Source organism: Ictidomys tridecemlineatus, chromosome 9 (genome assembly GCF_052094955.1).
Source record: "Ictidomys tridecemlineatus isolate mIctTri1 chromosome 9, mIctTri1.hap1, whole genome shotgun sequence".
NCBI classification, from domain to species: Eukaryota; Metazoa; Chordata; class Mammalia; order Rodentia; family Sciuridae; genus Ictidomys; species Ictidomys tridecemlineatus.
In genome coordinates, this window is record NC_135485.1 from 58,518,369 (window position 1) to 58,529,657 (window position 11,289).

Sequence of the window (11,289 nt, forward strand, 5' to 3'; positions counted from 1 at the left end):
TTTCTCTAAAGAAATGCATTATCAACCATTTTCCCTTTTTGTACTTGAGTCTTATATCTCTAATTCATATTTTTCCTGTGGTAGATTCCCAGAAATGGAATTACTGGATCTAATGTTAAGTGACTTATCTTAATTTTTACTCCTTCCAGCAGTAGAATACAGTGTTTATTTTACCCTAGAATTTTTATTAATTTTATAGATGAAAATACTATATTATTTTCTACTCCCTTGATTGATAGTAATGTTGAACATTTTTCTATTTGTCTAGTCATTTTTAGTTTCTACATTATAACTTATCTATTTCTTTGCCCATTTACATTTTTGAATGCTAGTACCATTAACATATCAACCTAAGGAAAATACTAATAGTCATAATTATTTATTTATTTGGTACTGGGGATTGAACCCAGGGGTGCTTTACTACTAAGCTGCTACATCCATAGACCTTTTACTTTTTTTTTTTGAGACATAGTCTTGCTAGACTTCTGAGGCCAGCCTCAAACTTGTTATCCTCTTGCCTCAGCCTCTCAAATCACTGGGATTACAGGCGTGTGCTGCTGTACTGGCCCCAGTAATACTTAATATACTATATAAGAAAGATTAAATTTTTTACCATTACTAGTTTCCTCTTTCCATCATTTACATTTCTACTTGCCTTTTTCTGTTGACAATATCCTCTCAGATAAATGCAAACTAAGGGTGAAATTCCTCTAAGAAAATATAAAATTAGGAAAATAAATGGTCTGTTATAAAGCTATCCATATATATGGTGCACTTAAAAAAACACACAAATTAGTTATTTGTAGATAATTATTATCTTTTTTCCTTTCCATTAGCTTGATAGATTTGTGTAATTGTCTCATTTTTTTTTTTTACAGTTAAAAATCTTTGAGGCCATGGTAGTAATTTAGAATACTAGTGAAGTGAATTTGTTATCATTATTTACTCTCTTTTATCTCTAATATATTTTCCTCATCTTATAGTCTACTTTAATATAGCAGTCAGTTGCCATTTGCCATGGTGCATGCCTGTAATCCTAATAGCTCAGAAGCTGAGGCAGGGGGATCATTAGTTCAAAGCCAGCCCCAGCAACAGTGAATTGCTAAGCAACTCAGGGAGACCCTGTCTCTAAATAAAGTACCAAATAGGGCTGGGGATGTGGCTCAATGATTGAATGCCCCTGAATTCAACCCCTGATACTCCTCACCCCCCAAAATACATAGCAGTCAGTATATAACATTCTTCAATCTTTCATTTTCAATCTTTTAGTATCTTTATGCTTTATGCATAAGATTCAGGATCCCAGGGTATAAACAGGGAATGCAATTCAAAATGTTAATGGAAGAGAGTTTAATGAAGGAATTCTTTAGAAAGGTGTGGAGTGGACAGTATTAGGGAACCAAAGAAAGATGATGAAATGCTCTAGCCACTGGTCACCAAGAAAGGTATTTATGCCCCTAGCTCTAAAAGGTCAAAGAGGAGAACATTATTCCTGAAATCCAGCAAAAGCTGTTTCTTGGGAAAGTAGTGCCTGTCAGGAGCTGTTGTCCTAACCAGAGATAGCTGAAATACTCTGGCACAGCTGGGAGGGAAACTGGGGGAACTAACATACCTACCTTTCTTTCTCCCATCCCATGATCTCCTGCCACCATCTACTATTGGCCAAACCCTACTAGCAGTTAAAGAATAAGGGAACTGAGGTATTCAGAGAACTGAGTGGGGACACAGAGCCAGACAGAGAAGTGGGGAGAGGAGCCAACATGGCAGCAGCTTGGGCTGGATTTCTTCTCCTATCATGACTGCTTTTTGCTTATTTGAGCCATTTTTCCCATTCTATTTTTTCTATTGCTGTTATTTTAGAAATTTATCATATACTATCTTTAACTCCCCACCAAACAATGGAAGGATCTATGGAGCACTTTTATTATTCCTCTCTTTACTTATATGTAAAAATCATTGTTGGGTATTTTTAACCCAATAAGATTATTTATTGTTCTGTATAGCCAATATTTATTTAGATTCACCTGCTTTCCTTGATTAACATTCATTCTTGCATCTTAGACTTTCCATCTCAAATCATCCTCTCTCTTTCAATCTTTTGGAATGTCGGCCATGGAGATCTATTGGTGATAAACTCTTCATACAATTTCTTATTTTTGAAACTGTCTTTATCTCACCCTCGACTTTGAATAACATTTTTTCCAGGTGTAAAATTTTAGGTTGACATCTTCACATATATTATTTCATAGCCTCAGGGCGTTCATATATTTGTTGAGATGTCTGCTGTCAACCTCGTTGTCACTCCTTTGAAGGATAGATTTATAAATATTTTCCACATTTTTGGTGTTGCAGTTTCACCATGATATGTCTAGATGTCAATTTCTTTAAATATGTATCCTTCTTGGGATTTATGGATAATTCTAGGACTTGTTGACTGCAATCTTTCATTGGTTCATAAGAATTATCGTATTCCTTCAAATATTACCTCTCCTTCATTTGTTCCCTTTCCTTTCTTTTTTGGAACACTGAATAAAATTTTCCTTCTATTCTTCATGTTTAATATATATATTAGTTGTAGTTGGACACAATACCTTTATTTTATTTATTTTAATTTTTATGTGGTGCTGAGGATTGAACCCAGTACCCTGCATATGCCAGGCAAACGATCTACCACTGAGCCACAATTCTAGCCCCCATCCTTCATGTTTTTAACCTCCCTTTCATATCTTCTATCACATTCACTCTGTATGCTGCATTCTATATAATTTACTCAGATCTATCTTCTAGTTTATGGTCTTTTTCTTTAGTTCTGGCTATTCTGCTATTTACCTTGTCCACAGAGTTTAAAATTTCAATCCATATATTTTTTTTCATTTTTAGAAATTCTAGCAGGTTCTTTTTCAATCTAGTCATTTTTAGAGTCTTTCCTTTTTTTTTTTTTTTTTTTTTTTGTGGATTGAACCAGGGCATTAAGCTCCACACCCAGTGCCAAATTCTTGTTTTTAAACCTTTCTTTTATTCCTTTACATTGTGAACTGAATATTTGTTTCCTTTCAAATTTACATGTTAACCCCTTAACCCTTAGGTAATGGGCATTAGAAGATAGGGCCTTGGGAAGTGATTAGGTAAAAGAGTAGAGACCTCTTGGGCACCAGAGAGCTCTTTCACTTTCTTTTCAATGTGTGAGGATATAGGAAGTCCTCAGTCTGCAACCCAGAGGAAGGTCCATAACAGAAGATGACCATGTAATACAGGCATATTAATCTTACTGTATTTTCTGGGTTTAATAATTACACCATTTGAAACTTGGAGACCTAATTTTTCTCTTGATTGTTTTTGTTATCTCTGCATTATGAATATTATGTATTTTGTGATTCTTGAGATACTATTCATTTGAACTTATCTTGGGGGGGGGGGAGCTTTGAAGCCTGATTTGAAAATGGGTTCTTCCAGAAAGAATTTGTATGTTTCTGGATAGCATATTGTATGTTCTAAACATAGCAACAACAATATGTCTCATCCCACACACTCTTCTTATGATGTTTCTTTGACACTTCTCCCATTGAGAAGTGGGATCTATGCCCCTGTTCTTTGAATCTGGGAGGGCTTATGATCAGGGTAGTAATTCTGTGTGACTTCCACTGCTGGGAGGTAAAATGACAATATTGTTTCTTCTTGTTTTTCTTGGGATGCCTTGCACTTGGAACCAACCACCATGCCGTGAGAAACCATGTAGCTCCATGGTAATCTGAGTCAGTGGCCTCAGATGACATCCTAGCCAACAGCCAGCATCAATCACCAGACATGTGGGTGAATCAGCCTTCAGATGACCCCATTTCCACCAACTCACAACTCTTCAAATCTTATCAGATGGGGCACAAGACATCATGGCATAGAGACTAACTGTCCCTATTTTACACTGCCCAAAATCTTGGCTCACGGAATCTATTATTATTATTATTATTATTATTATTATTATTATTATTATTATTATTATTATTATGGCCATTGTTTTGCTATACAGAGTTTAAGGAGCCCAGGTTTTTACTGAGCAACCAATAATCAGAATACTTCTGTCAGATATTTGTGGGTAAAGTCACCCTAAAAGTACTTTAAGTTCCAGATTTGAGGGTTTGGGAGCAATAAAAGTGATGTAACTGAATTCTTAGATTTTTTTTCCTTCTACCTAATGCCATGGTTCACAAGTGGCAATTTTCCTTTGGTCTCATGGTTTGGCAATATTATATTTACTGAATATTTATCCGTTTAGTTTGGGAAGGCTTTGAGTTTGGTTTGGGCTTTACCTCCTGCTCTCTACTTCTACTTCCTGAAAGTTAAAAAAGCAAACAAATAAAAATCTGATGCTCAAGTTTACTGGGGTTTGACAAGTGCTCTCATATGAAACCAGTTTCACTGCTTTGCTTTACTTATCTTTGTTCCCATTTTAACTTAGTTTTTGGCCTATACATGTATCTTTTTTTTTTTTTGAGGCTCTTTGATGCATTTTAAAAGATGCTTTGCATATTATAAAAGAAATTTTTGGTGGTTTTCAGCAGGTGGCTTGGGCAGGGTATCTACTTCACCATCTTGTTGGAAACAGGTTCTGTTGTTGGCTGAGCTGTATCCCTCAAAATGTAAATGCAGGCCTGGGGCTGTAGCTCAGGGGTAGAGCACTTGTCTCCCAAGTGTGAGGCACTGAGTTCAATCCTCAGCACTACATAAAAATAAATTTTAAAAAATGTAAATGCATTGGAGATAGATTCTTTAAAGAGGTAATGAAGGTAAAATGAAGTTTTTAGGGTACACCCTAATCCAGTATGACTGGTATCTTTATAAGATAAGAAAAAATTAGGACACGAGACACGATGAACAGGGAGAAGAGCATGTGAACAACATGGAGAAGACAGCCATCTGCAAGCCTAGGTAAGAGGCCTCAAAAGAAGCCAGCCCTGGGGCTGGGGTTGTGGCTCAGTGGTACAGCGCTTACTTTGCACACATGAGGCACTGGGTTTGATCCTCAGCACCACATAAAAATAAAATATAAAAAAGGTATTGTGTTCATCTACAACTAAAACAAAATTTAAAAAAAAGAAGTAAAAGAAGTCAGCCCTTTCAACACCTTTACTCAGACTTCCAGCCTCCAGAACTGTGAGAAATAAATTTCTATTTTTTAAGCTGTATAGTCTGCTATAGTCTGAAGTACTTTGTTTTTTCAACCATATGCATCACCCCCTCATTAATTTCTTTGGTTACACAATAGTCTAGAGTACCAGTACCGTTCTTGCCAATTTATTAAGGTACTGGATATTCAATTGTATATGTGTATATATATATATATATTTTTTTTTTTTACAACTTTTATGTTTCTAATTTTCCTACTGCTATCTTTCTTTTGATTATTTCTTTGTTCTTTGGCACTCAAACAACTTGAAAGAGAAAAATAAAGGCAGTAAGACCAAATTTCTTCTGTTCTCCATTCTAGTTAATATTTTGGGGGTATTAGTATGATGCTGGAGGGAAATAAATTTAAGCCAAATCGATTTTTTGAAAATTCCATCTATTATTCCATATGACTAAAATAATACAGCCTTCTGTTGTATTGGTTACATAAATGACAACACAGATCATAGATCATAGGGTGTTTATATCCTGTAGATATTAAGATATTTTAAATTAAAAAAAATCAGTCTACCTCATTTTTGGAATTTTAGTTCCAAACAGTAAATGCTTAGAATATTTGAAAAAATAATTATTTGTTACTTAAATTAGTTCAAAACTTGCAACATAAGCAATGATATCTATTTTCTCAATGGAAATCTTATGAAGACTTCTAAAAATTTCAATTTATTTTTGGAGGTAATAAGATGTAACAGAAACAGATGGAGAATTGAAAACATACTAGTTTTATCAAAGTATGTCGAATTGGGCTTAAGTACTGAGTGAGTCACATTTTCTGTTTTTTCAGATTAATTTAACATTATTAAAATTACTCAGGCTTAATGAAAGAATTCTCACATGTGAAAAAGGTATGATGACACTTGTACACATTTGTTGGGGACTATGGGAATTCTGAGGACCTCTAATAATGAAAGGATGCTAAAATAAGACGCCCACCATTTTTAAAGAACAATCTCATTTTCTAATATTTAGAGTAAGATAGGGCATTTTTCTTATTAAATTAGAGCCATCCAAATTTTCACAAAAGGAGTAGTTTATGTAATGAAAACCATGCTTCCTAAAAACAGTAATACACACACACACACACACACACACACACACACACACACACACACACAATTTCTTGAGACCAGAGGAAGGGGGAAGTGTTAAAATTTGGTGATAGGGAGGGGAGCCTAAACTCCTGCTCAGAGAGTGGAGAGTGGGGAGGACCAGGAGCTAGAAGAAGAGTCTTCTAAAAATTCAAGCAATGTCCAAGCTGAGGGAAAAAATAGGCTAACACACAGGATGGCCTTCCAGAAGTCCACCGGCTTCCAGATCATTTCTAGTATGTCAGAGGAGAAAATGGAAGAGCTAAGATTTTTGAACTTTATCCTCAGTAGCATAAAATGCTCTTGATGATTCAAGATCAACTGATCAGATTCAGTTTCTGGGCCAACCTGCTAATAAGGATTGTGTTTTTTCATGAATCTTCTGTCTCCCAAAATACCAAAGTGCGAAATCTCTTTACTGGGTCAAGCAATCCCCATCCCCACAATTATAAAACACACTTTTTTTTTGAGAGAGAGAGAGAATGAATTTTAATATTTATTTTTTAGTTTTTTGGCGGACACAACATCTTTGTTTGTGCAGGCCGCACACATGCCAGGTGAGTGCGCTACCACTTGAGCCACATCCCCGGCCCATAAAACACACTCTTGGGAAATTCTTGGGTCTAGTAATTCACTGGGAGAAACTCATTTCTACCCCAGTGTGAGGTTAATCAAATGACAGAGAATAAATAGCTGATAAGAGAGGCTTTCATAGTTTCAAGAAGAGGCAGCCCAGTATCAGCAGAAGGGGGGGTGGGTAGAAGAATGGGGAAAGTGGAAGGTTCTCTTGTCTTTCTGGGTCTCTTATTTTCAGTGTTTGGTGACAGATAGAAATGTCTTTGGAGGTACTTCTATGTGGGAGATTTGGCTGGAATATTGCTCTGATTCCAGGGTGTTGCTAAGGTTATAAAGTAGAATTTACGGAGCTGATCTTGTTGTCTTCTTCAGCTGCTAGTGCCACCAACAGCTCTGATAAGGATCGTTTCCACAGAGTACAGTGAATCAACGTCTCACAGAATGCATGCAAACTAACTTCTCTAATTTCTTGTGGTTTACCTACCAGAGTGGTCACACCACAGGCTTTACAAGTCAGTAGAACTTACTTATTGAGTACTCTTACTTTCTTTTGTATTCTACCTCCTGCCACAAAGCATTTTAGGTTGCTTGTAGGAAATACACCTTACTAACATATACCATCCTGGTTTCCTGAAGGAGTTTTGGGACTTATTGCTCATCCAGAAAGCTGTAACTGACCAGCTAGATCAGGCTGATGTTTTACATCACCCTGCCAAATGAAGCAGACAGAGTTCTAACAACCAGCATTTGAATAAATCAAATCATACCTGTCTAGAAATTCATTCCATCTGCTCTGTTTCAGCAAATCATTTTTTTAAAAGGGGTACTTGGTAACCTAAGTTAATCTTTTAATAAATGTAGGAAACATTTGGAGAAGTTTTTAAATTATCTTTATGAAGTTATACAAAGTCTCTAAGTTACAAAGAATTTCTTCCTGACTTATAAATTTAAAAAATTACATGATAAATATATTCTGATTATAAAAGACAATATGAAAGCATACAGATTTTTAAGTCTACTTTCATGAAATATTTTTTTTATTATTTTTCCTTTTCCAGAATGGAGTCCCTTTCTTTGTGATTCTGAAAAATGTCAATGAGATCAGACATTTCCTGGAGCCCTGCCTTGCATTTCTGCATCCTTTCTTGAATCAGTCAGGAGAGGCTCTGCTGTGTCAGTGATGAACAAACCTTACAACCTTATTAAACTCACTTATGCAAGCCCACTGTTGGTCCTGCTGCAACTTTTCAGGGCAGCTGCCTTCCCAGTGGTAATGTAGGAATCCAGGTTGCTTTCATCTTAACAGCTACTCTATGTGGAACCCAAGACTTCCAGGGATGAGGCATCGAGGGATGAGAGTGAGAATTCACATGTGCCCCTGTCATAGAATGAAAATGTCACACATCACTTCTAGTCTCAGTTCACTGGAGAGAACTCATCACATGGCCCCAACCTAACTTTAAGGGAGGTTCCAGGGAGTCTTTGTCTCCTTAGGAAGGAAAGGAAATCCTATCATGATGAATGCTACTAAGTATCTACCATATTCCCTCTCTTGCCAAGGTCCCTTCCTCCCCAGCACCCATTCGTTCAGCAGTGATGACCTCTAAATGTCTTCAGCCTGTTGTTTGTGAGTGTCTCTATAACTATTCCTAAGGATTATTCCAGCAATAAGCTCTGAGGCAAGTTAGAGACTAAGAAAGGAGGGGCTGGGGTTGTGGTTCAGTGGTAGAGCGCTTGCCTAGCATGTGAAAGGCCCTGGATTCGATCCTCAGCACCACATAAAAATAAATAAAATAAAGATTTCTTAAAAGCTATCATTAAAAAAAAAAGACTAAGAAAGGAGAGGTTTTGGATAGTGGGGATGATATATGGAAAGGAACTAGAACTCTTACTAGGTAAGAATCCCATGCTTCGGAAAGGGGAAGCCAGCAAAAATCAACTTTCCTTTCCCCCATTTAAACCTATTTATCATCAGGCCCTGCTATGGTAAGGCAGATGGCATGGTAGAATTCTCTATCTGGCCCCATGTCTGCACTGAGGATGCTGGTGTGGTTCTCATCCATAAATATCAATTTCTTTTTTCCCCCCTTTATTGAGATGTGATTGAAAATAAAAATTATATATATTTATATATAATTGATTATACATAAATATGATTTTATATAATTGATTTATAAAGTTATATATAATTGATTTGTGTATAATTTATATATACAATGTGATGATTTTATGTAGGTATATGTTATGATTACCCCAATCAACCTGATTAGCATGTCTATCCATTGTGCTGTATGGTGAAAATCCTTAAGATCTAGTCTCTTCGCACATTTCAAGTATATAACACATTACTATACTATTAATTCTAGTTTCCAAACTGTAAATTAGATCTTCAGAACTTATTCATCCTGCATAACTGAAACTTTGTACCTTTGACCAACCCCTTCATGTTTCCCCTATACTGTACAACTGTCTACTATGTTTCTGAGTTAGACCTTTTAGATCCCATTTGTAAATGATATCATACAGGAAGGAGTTCATCCATTTTGTTGGAAATGGCAGGATTTTCCTTTTTTTAAAAAATATGAACAATATTCCACTATGTATATGTGTGTGATTTTTTTAATCCATTCATTTGTCAGTGGATACTTAGGCTGTTTCCATTATTTCAGAGATTGTGACTAATGCTGCATGAACAGGGGAGTGCAGATGTCTCATTCCCTTTGGCTTAATACCTAGTAGTGGAATTGCTGGATCATGTGATGAATTTTTAAAAAATTTTCTGAGGAACCACCATACTATTTTCTACAACATTGGTACTAATTGACATTCCCACTAACAGTGTGCAAGAGTTCTCTTTTCTCCATATTCTTGCCAACATATTATCTTTGAGCCTCAATTTCTAAAGAGGGGAATCTCATTTCTATCTGGTTCCTAAGAGAAAAATAGACAATAATGTAGGGAATTTAGATAAGATTTACCCTTAGAGGCCTACAAACTTTCTGTTTACTTGTTTCCATAGTATTCTATGCTTCTTTATCCCTGCCTCCCTGCTCCAGTTCTCCTCCCAATTCACAGATTTAGTTATTTGTACCCAGAGTGCAAATCCACACACATGTAATGTCAACTTCACGCAAAACTCCTCCTCTTTTCTCACCAAGTACAACTTTCCTCAGCTCTGATGGAGCCAGATGATTATTCATAAGGTAAATATGTGGTATAATTTGTGGTATTAAAAGCATTATTAATTTATAATTTAGATAAAAATGTATGAGCTAAGTTTTAGTTAGGCTATTAATTCCATTAGAGTTTTGGGTTTATATATCCTATGAAAAAAAGATCTTTGTACTTCCCCATGATTTAATACCCTCAGTTATAGTTTTAATATCATATATTTTGGGCAATCAATCTCCACTCCTCTAAAAAAAAAAAAATAGGGCTTCTAATACCTAAAGCAGCCTTCCCCAACCTCCATTACTCTGGGGACATGCACGGTTTAATGATTGTAGACAGGAAGAAAGTGGTCACCAACCAGTTTCTCTATGCCCAAGAAAAGGTTTGATGAAGCTAACTGAGCATTAAAGATTCTAAGATCCCAGAAATGTGTTCTTTTAACATCAGAACTTCTGGACTCTTATCTCCAGCAAGAAGATGCTTTAGATTAACTCTCACACACAATGCTTAATATAAAAAGAAGAGTATGAAATGTATAGTTAATCTGAAGCAAAATGGACTTCTTACAGATTTATTTCCTTCCTTTCCAACACTGCAGGCTTTGAGAGGTCCAGTGACTCCCTTGAGCACTCAGTAAGAGAGGTAAAACTAGGATCTCTGGGTTCTCAAGCTACTCCTCCAACCACAAGACCTTACTTTCTTCCTCTCCTATGATTAATATGCAGAGTATAAAACGTACTTAGCAGGCAGGGTGGCGACACAGGGTATACGGAAGACTACAATGCTATCTAGCAAGCGTACAAAGTAAAATCTGAAGTTTAGATGACTCTTAAGAAATTGCCTTGTAAATTCGGTAGGCAGCTCTCAATAGATAATTTAAGTGCTAGGTACTGTGATAAGTGGGATACAAAGAATGCACAGAATAAAGGTCCTACAACAAGTTAAAGAATCACTTCTGAACAACAATGAGGAGGAGGGCAGTAGACGTTGTTGTTGCTCAACTCTGATCCCTTTTGTAGGCCAGAGAGGCCATCCTTTTGCTGCTAAGTGCCTTGGCAAACAGCTTATTACAGTGACTTTCTCCAGAGACTTGGCCTTAGCTAAGTGGAACCACCTCTCTGGAGGCTCTTGAGACCCTCTTCAAGGGTGACCAAGGACTGACTCATTTCCACTACTTTCCTTTCAGCTCAACCTTTACTGGGAACCATATCCTTGCTCAAATTTTTGCTTTCCTATTGTGCTCCTTTCCTCTCTGATTTTTCCTAATTAAGTA